General features: G+C 45.8%; 1 long non-coding RNA gene across 1 annotated transcript; it reads left to right on the top strand.

The window, feature by feature from the left end:
* The first annotated feature begins 1,725 nt into the window (after positions 1-1,725).
* On the top strand, positions 1,726-9,964 carry LOC110341920. Its single transcript, XR_002383915.2, has 2 exons — positions 1,726-3,771; positions 9,042-9,964. It is a non-coding gene; the product is annotated as an uncharacterized LOC110341920 (long non-coding RNA).
* The last annotated feature ends 1,552 nt before the right edge of the window (positions 9,965-11,516 follow it).

The raw sequence follows: 11,516 nt of genomic DNA, 5'->3' as shown, positions 1-11,516 counted from the left end.
TTAAGACCTGGCAGGAGGCCTGGGGTTAGGGACGCCATCTTGGAAACTGCTAACCTTGGACCCTTTTTCTCAATGGCAGTTAAAGCCTCCAGCTGGGTTCTTCTGAGGGCCTGGCCCTAAGGTGCCTAGGGCTCTGCATCAGGCTCTCCTCCATGAATACTTCTACCACCTCCTGGGCCTCTCCTGAAAGGCCAGTCCCCATGAGGCACTCACTCACAAGAACAAAGGGTGTGGCCAGAGGCTGCGGGCTCCAGAGGACTGGGCCTTCATCCAGAATGTCATCTGAGCCAGCTATGGTGGCTCACACCTGCAGTCCCAGCACTCAGAAGCCTGAGGCAGGAGGATTGGGATTTTGAGGACAGCTTCAGTGACACAGTGAGTTTGAGACTATCCTGAACTATATGAGTCTTCTCTCTCTCTCTCTCTCTCTCTCTCTCTCTCTCTCTCTCTCTCTCTCTCTCTCTCTCTCTCTCTCTCTCTCTCTCTCTCACACACAAGCACTAGCCCTTACATAAAAAACCAGAACAAAAGAATGCTACTTCTCAGAGCATAGCCCAACACTAGCCCACAGTCTAGAGCCCCAACTATTGTTAAGTCTCTGGCAAAGCTCTCAATGGGACTCAGCCACCAGCCATGGACCACTTCTGTGCTCCCCCAGCAGATTCTCAGTACCTGTCTCTCAAGGGGGTGCCCATTCCCAGCAAATAGCCACAGGGTTTATATTTGCCTAGAAATGCACCCTCTGCTGGAATGTTCTAAGCTCCATGCCTCACAGAGGTCTCAGGGCAACACTCACCATCCTATATAGACCTGGGTCAAGGTTGCCCCATCTGCCTACTTACCTTCATCTCTGCTTCTCCCGTCCCTAGGTGAGGGGAGGCCATTCCCCTGCCTCAGCTAACCTATGTGAGCTGGAGATGGTACCTCTTGTAAACATCAGGCCCTCTGAAACCAGGCTGCCCTGGGACCTTGTGACCTTTAGCAGATCAGATAGGATGGGTGGCCATAGAAAATGAAGTGACAGCGTTCTTCTGAAGAGACTAGCATGGGTCCCAGTAAGGAGACGTGAGTCACCACAAGGGCTTCATTCAACCTGGCCTTGACCGTCAAGGTGAAACCCATGTTGTCATTACTTAAGATATAATAGTCACTAGGCAAGGTAGCATAGACCTGTAAAATCCCAGCACCCAAGAGGTGGAAGTAAGAGGATTGTGAGTTCAAAGCCAGCCTGGACTTTATAGTAAAACCTTATTTAAAAAAAAAAAAGGCTAACAAGATGGTTCAGCAGGTGAAGGTGCTTGCTGCCAAGCCTGAAGACCCAAATTCAATCCCTGGAACTCACATCATAGAAGAGGTCTGACTCTCACGAGTTATCCTCTGATTCCCACACGTGCACTGTACACATGCATGTATGTCCAAACACACAGAAACACAAAATAAATGAGAGTGCCATTTTTTTAAAAAAGTGTGATGGCATTTGGGAGTCGTGCATCCTCACTGACTTAAAAAGCTCCCTTGCAGGCACCCTGCTGACCGGAAGCTCCTCCTCCTATGCCAGCCAGTGCAGGTCACAGACTTACAATAGACACAGAGCCACTGGGGGAAGGGCGAGGAGAGCAACGTGAGTCGTGAGAGCTCAGCAAATAATGTTACCCAGGATTTCTGTGCCCTTGTGTCTCCCCAGAGCAGGTGTGCACAGTCCTGGAGCAGATGGAAGCCATCTGCGCACCGAAGAGCTCCCCAGGTTCAAGGTGACAGCGTCTCTCCGCTTGGCTTCCAGCACAGTGTAGACATTGAGAATCCGGATGTTGCCTCGCAGAGGAAGGGACTGTCACACCCACCATAGTGGACTCCTTGAAGCTAAGCCTCTGCCCCAGTAAGACCCCTGATCCACCCCAACTAATCTCATGGTCTTCCACAGTCTGAAGGGCTTAGAAGATCAGGCTTGGGCTGAGGATATGGCTCAGTTGGTAGAGCGCTTGCCTAGCATGCATGAAGCCCAGGGTTTGGTCTCCAGTGCTACATCAACTGGGCATGGGAGTGCACACCTGTGATCCACGCTTTTGGAGGCAAAGGCAGGAGGATCCGAAGTTCAAGGTCATCCTCAGCTATAAATGAACTTGTCTACTCCAGACCCTGCCGCAAAGCAAACAGGCTGGAGTTGAGCTCATCTGGACCCAGTGCTCTTTCTGCCTCTCTGTGGCTTCAGGCAAGTCCCAGGATCTCTGGGGCCTCCATCTCTTCATTTCTACCGACACCTGCTGCAGCTCCTCAGCCCTCGGTGCCTTCCGATGGATCACGGGCCGCTCAGCCCGCACCTCCTGGCAATCATCACAACAGCCTTCTGCGGCTTTGTTACTGAGAGGAGAACAAGAGAAGTAAATGTTCCTAGTTACTGAAGAAGACGTTGGTAAAAGGAAACCAGGAGGCAGAAAATTCACAATCCATCGGTAGGAGCTTCACCCACTTCCCGTTTGGAGGAGAAGAAGAGGGAGGCTGGGAAAGCCCACTACTCACTAGTAACTACCAATGAGATTCAGTACAGGACCAAAAATAGAAGCCTTCCCAGGAAAGTGTTTCACAGTGCCACGCCAAAGAGGAAAGAAAAAAGAATTAACATAGGGAAGCCATTTAAAGCAGGAAAAATATTTGTATGTAAAGGGAAATATTTTAGGCAGGAGTTGAATGCCAAATGATTTTGGGTCTCTGTAGGGAGTAATGAGGCATAGACACACAATGCTGTATGCATGTGATATTATCTTCGACCGCCTTGGAAAGCTCTTAAATCACGAAGATGCAGTTAGGGACCATTGTACAAAATAAACATCCCACTTGGTGTCCCGCCTGCCCCTAAGTTCCCTGATCTAGAGCAGCACTGGCAGATTTTTACAGCCCTGTAAATTAACGTGGTGCTGATTTGATTGAGCTAAATTAATAAGACTTGTGCTTTGTTGCAAAATAACTATTACAGTATGTTGTGAGGACGCGCTGCCGATAAGGAAATTGCCGCCTTTAACAATCCCACTGAAGTTTCATGGAGGATTTCAAAACCGATTTTAATTAAAACAAAAGCCGATGTGTGGTAATAATGTGGATGTTAAGGATAGAAAATGTGAAATGCCTTTTTAAATCCATTTTAATATGTCTTAAGGACTGGATGATGAATGGGCTAGGAGCCTGCGGCTGACATCGAGCCGGGAGGCTGCCTGGGCAACTAGCTTGAGTGACTTCAGCACCCGGCACACCCGCAGGGCCTGTGCCACGGCTCAGCTTCTGGGCTGGGGTGGCCTCCCAAGGTGGAGCTGCAGGGGGATGACCCTTTTCACAGTCCCGATGACCTTGGCACCTGGTTCTCCTGGCTTCGTTGACTGTGCCACAGGCCAATGGGCCTGCAGTCCTCTGGAGGCCCTGTCTAAAGACTTTCCAAAACGCTTAAGTCACCACAGGGACCTCAGAGGCACAGGGTTTGAAATGAGCAGCCAATGGCATATGGGAGCAGGAGGAAGGCTGTGTCCTGAAGCGCAGGGGTCAGTGAAGAAACCCTGGCATACGCAGCAGAGGCCTGGATCCACAGTGAAGATTGCGCTGAGACTCAGTGCCAAAGCCACTGTGTGTCCCGGGTGAGGGGAGACCTCAGACTTTGAAGAGGCACGCCTTCGAGACCCACTCTTAACTCTTAAGTCTCAGGCTCCTATGATCTCGGTGTCCTCGGCTGTAAAATGAGAACAATGATCGGATTTACTGCACACAGCTGGCGTGAGGATTAACAAGGTTAGTGTCTAGTGTGTGTCAACCTGAAGTTGGTAGTCATTGATCTAAAAGGAGCACGTGTGCTACACCTTGCTTTCCACTGTCCGTGTTATTTTATTTACGTCTTTGTGTGTGTCAATGTGAGTGTGTGCATGTGTGCCCAGTGCCTGAAGAGGCCAGAATGCGGCACCTGGTCTTTGGAGCTGGGGTTACAGGTGTTTGTGAGGCAGCCCACATGGGTGCTGGGATCCAAATGTCAGTCATGGCTAAGCATTGAATGCTCTTAACTTCATCTCTTCAGCCCCCAGCTTTTCATGTTTTAACGTAGAGGCAATAGACCCTCACTTGATGGTACAGTTGAATTGCAGCCAGGCAGTGGTAGTGCATGTCTTTAATCCCAGTACTTGGGAGGAACAGACAGGAAAATCTCTGTGAGTTCCAGAAAAGCCTGGTCTGCAGAGTGAGTTTCTGCAGAGCCATTTCCAAGACAGCCAGAGCTACATAGCAAAACCCTGTCTCAAAAAACAAAAAACAAAAAAAGAAAGAAAAAAGGAAATGGAATAGTAACCCATTCTTTCACCCAGTCTCCAGCTTGGAAAGTATTGCCTATGCGCATTACCTTGTAGGAAACTTTCCAAGTCTTCTCTCATTGGGGACTTTTCCATGTTTCGTCTCACTGACTATCCTGCCTGCCTCTGGAGAAAGGGCAGCAGTGTGTCTGATTCACTTGTGGGGAACAGAGTCTGGGCAGAGTAATGCTAGCGTCCCCTTTGCTTCTCTATGCGAGCACTGGCTACAGAGTGCACGAGGGCTCAGTGTCTCCTTGCCCCTCTCTCCATACCCTAAGCTCCCTTAGGGGAAGCATTCAACTGTCTTGTTCCCTTCAAGTGTCTGGCATCAAGCTGTTTATTGAATGAATGAATGTATGAATGAATGATGGGCCATTGTGGATAGCGTTCAGTCTCCACAACTCATGTCGGCTCATGTTCAATTGTTCTCTAGTGCCTCCTCTTCCTCAGGCGGCCTCCTTGTGTTTGTCACAGGTAGGGTTCCACTCCTCCCTCTAAGGCTCTTTCCCCGCATGGAAATTTCCACCTCCCTTTGCCAGGGGACCAGGCCCTTGACTGTTTTCCTCTTTGGGCTTTATCCTGAAGGGACTGCTTGGTCCATTGCAATGCAGAGGCAACCACAATAAGGTAAGGCCACCTCCTCACTGTTCTTCCCACACTGTAGGGGGCTCATATTTCAGATCTCAAGGTAACCCCTGCCTCAGAAAGTACCTACATGGCAGAATGATGAAACCTCAACACTTAACAGCTCAAGTTCTAGTCTGGCTGACTCCTTCATGACCAGATGACCTTAGCAAATCATTTCATTGTCCTAAACTTCAGTTTACCTGTCTGTTAAATCAGACATTTCTCCCCCTTATTGGCTTGCTGAAGCCTGAAAGGGAAAGAGAAGATGTGTCCTTGACTTGGTGATCATTGACCAAAGGGATACCAGGATTCATTCATGTCTGCCTGCCTGCCTGATTTATCTGTTTCTTTGTTTCTCTCTGTTTCTCTCTCTCTCTCTCTCTCTCTCTCTCTCTCTCTCTCTCTCTCTCTCTCTCTCTCTCTCTCTCTCTCTCTCTGTTTCTCCCTCACTCTCCTCCTTCCTTCTTCTTTCTTTTTCCTTTTCCTTCTTCCTCCTTCTTCCTTTTTTTTTTCTTTTTTGAGACAGTCTTTCTATATAGCACTGGCTGTCCAATGCTGGAACTCACTGTGTAGACTAGGCTGGCCTTGAATTCACAGAGACCTGCCTGCTTCTGCCTCCTGAGTGCTGGGATTTAAAGTGTGTGCCTCACCTGGTTTATTTTACTTTTTAGTTTATGTATGTGTATACTCACACGAGTACAGCTGTCTGTGGAAGCCAGAAGAGAGCGTCAGATCTTAAGCTGGAATTATCAGGTGGTTGTGAATGTTAGGACTGAATTTGAGTCTGCAACAACAGCAAGTGTTCACACCGTCTGAGCATCTCTTCAGCCCCGCCTTCTAGGTTCCATTGCCTATTTCACTCTTCATTACCTCACACTCCTATTTGGGTGACTTTAATTAGACTTCCTGTTTTTAATTTTTAAATGTATCATTATTTTTACAGATTATCATCATCATCATCATCATTATTATTAGAGACAGAATCTCACTATGTAACTCTGGTTGACCTGGAATTTGCAATGTAAATCTTGAATTCACAGAGATCTGCCTGCCTCTGCTTCTCAAGGCTGGGGTTATGGGCATGAACCATGCCTGGCCATTTTAACATTTAAAGTGGGAGTAATTCTTTGAGTTACTTTAAAATGAACCCTTTCCACATATTAAATCATCATATTAAAGCTGGGTAGTGGTGGAGTGCTCCTTTAGTTCCAGCACTTGGAAGGCAGAGGCAAGTGGATCTCTGTGAGTTCTAGGCCAGCCTGGTCTACAAGAGCTAGTTCCAGGACAGCTAGGGCTACACAGAGAAACCCCGTCTCAAAAACAAAAACAAACAAAGCACCCCCCCAAAAAACCCAAATCATCAATTTAACTTTTCATTTTAATTTTTTTAGGATCAATTGATTTTATATTTTACAACTAATTTCTAATCTGGAATTTGTTGTTAAAATTTCTATCTTGAAAATTATTTTACTTATAGGATCTCTCTCTCTCTCTCTCTCACACACACACACACACACACACACACACACACACACACACAGAACTGGAGGTTGAGATCCTTACACATGCTAGCTAGTTAGGCACTATAATGCTAAGGTGCATTTCAACACACACACACACACACACACACACACACACACACACACACAGAGAGAACTGGAGGTTGAGATCCTTACACATGCTAGCTAGTTAGGCACTATAATGCTAAGGTGCATTTCAACACACACACACACACACACACACACAGAACTGGGGATTGAGATCCTTACACGTGCTAGCTAGTTAGGCGCTATAACGCTAAGGTGCATTTCAAGACTTCTTTTTACTCTTTGTTTTGAGGCAGGGTCTCATTACGTTGCCCAGTCTGATCTTGAACTCACTCTGTTGTTCAGACAGTCTTGAACCTGTGACCCTCCAAATGCTGATTCATGAGCAGCCAGGACTACAAGCCTGTGCCATCACACTCAACCTTTATTTCCATCCTTAATTTTGATCCTTTATAATGATATCTTCTGCTATGTCCACATAATCCCTCTGTCCCTGACTCTAGACTGCACATGAACTATGCAGCAAATACTCAAAGCTGATATCTGCAAAACTAGGGAGAAGCAAACTTCAGCCCTGCCCCAGGGATCCCACAGTCCTGGGAAGAGACACATCCTTCTCTATAGCTTTCTGGGACAAGAGAAGAGACAAAGGATGTCTTGATGGTTATGAAGTGGTAGCTTCATGGGAATTTCAAAGGAAGCTGGAGATCCGAGGCCAGGCAAGCTGATCTTAGAGTAGAGTAGGGACTGGAGCTGAGATGGAGAAGAGTGAACCAAGAGATTTTTAAAAAAAGATTTATTCATTTATTATGAATACAGCATCCTGCCTCCGTGTATGTCTGCACCCCAGAAGAGGCACCAGATCTCATTATAGATGGTTGTGAGCCACCATGTGGTTGCTGGGAATTGAACTCAGGACACCTTGAAGGGCAGTCAGTGCTCCTAACCTCTGAGCCATCTCTCCAGCCCCGAACCAAGAGATTTTTGTAGCAGGGAACACAATAGAGGGAAGCCAGACCATCCTTCCTGGAGAACACGGGCCTCAAATTCACAAAGATCTGCCTGCTGCTGCCGCCTTCTGACTGTGAGACACAATACTCAAAAAAGCTGTTTGGGTTTTGACAGCAACAACAGTAGATTCTAAAAAGAAGGACATATTTGGAAATTGAAAGAAAAAGGATTACTGGAAGAAAACTTAGAGTTCATGTGTAGAATAGCAGATTAGATAAAGCTGAAGAGAGGATCCATGAATTGGATGAATGAAGCAACGGGAGAAGAAGAGATGCTGACTGTGAAAGAAAAGTTAAGGGATCTGGGAGAGGAAATGAAAAGCCCAATATAAATCTAGTTAGAATTCCAGAAGGAGAAGAATGGGGTGGAGGCAATCGTTTAGTGAGTGATGGCTGACAGTGTCTAGAACTGAAGAAAGACACAGAGCAAGTTTTAAGATACGGCCTATGGGTGTCATGTAGATTAAATGAATGAAATGTAGGTTCATCAGAATGAAACTGGACAAAGCTAAAGTCAAAAGATTTCCAAAATTGCCACAGAGGGAGAAAAAACAGATGACAATGTATTCAGAAGAAACAAGGCTAGGTTAGCAATTGACTTACACAGCAATATGTGGATGTTAAAAGATAAACAGGGTCTGGAGAGATGGCTGGGTGGCCAGGGTCACCTGTAACTCCAGTTCTAAAGGAATCTGATGCTTTCTTCTGGCCTCTGAGGGTACATACACACACATACATAATTAAAAGTAAAAATAAATACCTTTTAAAAGGAAGACACTAGAAGATTCATGTATATGTAGGACAAAAACAAGTGCCAATCTAGAATTCTGCAGCCATTTTTTGAGGCTGTAGTAAAAATGAAGTATTTCAGATGGAACTGAAGAATTAATTGCCATTAGAAGTACCTAAGTAAAGGCAAAGCTGACCACTGGGTGAGCGTGAATGCGCCCTGACCTCAGGCTGAGGGAAAAGTATAAAAACCATGAAGACTACTCAGCTGTATAGAAGACTGAGAAGCTGTCACTTGAACTACGCTAGTCATGTCATGTGGGATTAAGAGGAAAGACAGACTTTAGAGTCACAAACTGCCAAACATAAATCAGGATCAAATGAATGTGAAATGTTTTAGGTCTCCTACACAGTCCAGAAAGAAAGTAAAGATGTTTATTGACAGCTGCTCACTAGCCCATGAGTTAGATGTAATTTCTAGGTCAACTATCAAAATACAAGAATCAGAGATTATAGCTTTCAAACTGCAAGAGTAATGTTTCGTTGTTTTTGATATGGAGTCATATTATGTAGCCCAGGCTAACCTCAAACTCATGGTCCTTCTACCATAGCCTTCAAGCACAGGGATTGCAGGTGTGTGCCACTGCCTCTAGCCTGAAAAACCAAATTTGAAGAGTCAAAAATATTAATTATTTATTTTATTTTTATTTACACGCCTTTATGCACAATTTTTTTCAGTCTGTTCTTGATTGAATGTGTGGATATAGAAATGCAGAAACAAAACAGTATTTCTATGGTTTATCCCACAGCTGAAAACAAAAAGGCCAGGACATTCCAGAGCCTGTTCCATAATGTGGAGTTCTATGTCTTTGATGCACCTTCCTTCAATGGGTAAATGGAACTCCTCTCCCTGAGTGGGGGCCTGCTCCAGTCACATGTTGCCCATGGTCAGAATAAAGTGGAAGTGGTGATGGTGACCTCGGAAACTGGGCTGTAAAAGGCACAGAGTCTCCTTTATTTTTATTTTGGATCTTTTGTCCTGGGGGAAGCCAGTCTTTGTGCACACTCAAGCTGGAGATACTGCCCCAGGATGAAGGATCCCACATACACAAAGGAGAAACAACCTCCTTTTCTTCCTTTACTAAACAGCATTCCCATGGAAACCTGACCTGGGTGCTTAGCAATGACCAAGGCGGCCTTCTCTTCACCTGGACACCTGGCCTTCCAGTCCTCATGTTTGAAATCACTCAATAAGAAGCACTGGCCTAGAGGGGCTTCCCTCTGTGGTGATTAGCAGTTAATGCAGAGTGTTACTGTCCAGGCTCTGAGAATACATGTCTGTTGAGTGCTCAGCCCTAAATGGGACATCTATATCTACTTCCCCACCCCAAGCCTCAGGGGACATTGAGGAAGAGGGACAGAGAGAACATAAGAGCCAGAGGATGGGGAGGATGCTGTGAAATGCTAATCTGGGGACATGGCATGGACATTGTACCCACGAACTCACCGTAGCCCAAGATCAAACCCATGAAATCAGCCAACATTCCAACCAGCAGCAGTAATTGGACACAGTGGCTTATCCATTAAAAAAGGAGAGGACTTGAGGTGGGTGTGGGATATGTTGGGGTTCCTGGTGGGGAGAAGAAGGGAGAATTTGGAGATGGATATGATGAAGACACGTTGATTACATGTATGAAGTTGTCAAAGAATAAGTAAAAACTATTTAAGAAAGGCTAGAGAGGTGTGGTGGTTTGAATGAGAATCCCCCATGGCTCATATACCTGCATTCTTGATCCCCAGTTAAATAACTGTTGTCAGATTAGGAGGTATGACATTGTTGGAGGAAGTGTGTCACTGGGGGTGGGCTGTGAAGATTCAAAAGCCCATGCCAGGCTCAGCCTCTCTCTCTGTTTCTCTCCCTCTCCCTCCATACTCTTTTTGCCTGCTGCCTGTGAATCAGGAAGTAAAGCTCTTAGCTCTAGTGCCTGCGTGTTCCCCACCATGATGATAATGAACTAAATAATGGACCTCTGAAACTGTAAGCAAGCCCCTAATTAAATGCTTTCTTTTGTAAGAGTTGGTCATGGTGCCTCTTCATAGCAATTGAACAGAAGTTGGTACCAGGAGTGGGATATTGCTGTGACAGACCTGACCATGCTGCTTGTTGGAGGAATGTGAATTTGGGGACTTTGGACTAGAAAAGTGGTTGAACATATTAAGTGGGGCTTACTGGGTCATCCTAGTAGGAACTTGTGTGATGGCTAAAATTATGTTTTAAGTTTAAATTACTGTGCTTAAGAGATCTAGGAATCAATACCTCTAACCTGTAATCCCTACTTTCAGGACAGATAGCTTCCTGGAATTCTGGGGGCTGTTTTTCACGTAGGATAACAAGCCACATGTTTTTGCTTCTGTAAACAAGTTTGGTTGCCTCAACTGTACAGGATGTACTTGATCACACATAGGCGAGAGATATGTAGGCAGGAAATATGTCAGGGCATATGTTTGCTCCTGATTGGACAAAGGCAGGGAATATCTAACCTTTAAGTTTTCCCTTTATAAGCCCTTGACTAATGTATTTCAGCACCATACTCTGGGAATCCCTGATATAGACCTAGCCAGTATTTAATAAAGCTTGCTTCAGATTTGGCTCAAAAATCTCAGGAGTGGTCTTATTCTCTCCTGGCGGGACTAACGCACAGACAGTGGTGCGGAGTGTAATGGGACAGTGGGGGCACAGCCCAGTAAGTTTCAGAGGGGAGAACATTAGCAAGTGGCCTGGAGACCATTCTTGTGATACTTTGGCAAAGAATATGTCTGTCTTTTGCCCTTGTCATAAAAATCTGCCTGAGGCTAAAATCGAAGAGTTTTGGGTTAGTGGCGTTGGTGGAGGATATTTCTAGACTCCTTAGCAATTGGCCGTGTCCTGTGGTTATTAGTGATCAACATTATGTAGATATACAATGAAAAGGAACAAGCTGATCAAGGAAAAATGGGAAGTGTATGGCTTGAGAAGAAAAGGAGTACCAGGAAGTGCAGTGGACGTAAGGCCAGCACTCAGGAGATAAAAAAATTTATAGAAAAGCCTGATGCTAAGTGGAGTAAAGGGAGTGGTGACTTCAGGGCTGGACCCCAGCCAGCTCACCTTCCAACTTGTGAAAAGGAGTTAAAGGAAGGCTTGGGTGTTGAAGGAAACCACCACCAACTGACGTCTGATGCAAACGTAATCCAAGGAGGAGGCCGGGTTCCAGCCCCTGAACTTGTCAACTTCAGCTTTATGGTTC

Source organism: Mesocricetus auratus, unplaced genomic scaffold (assembly GCF_017639785.1).
Source record: "Mesocricetus auratus isolate SY011 unplaced genomic scaffold, BCM_Maur_2.0 Super-Scaffold_100691, whole genome shotgun sequence".
Lineage (NCBI taxonomy): Eukaryota > Metazoa > Chordata > Mammalia > Rodentia > Cricetidae > Mesocricetus > Mesocricetus auratus.
This window is presented reverse-complemented; position numbering and strand designations above follow the sequence as displayed.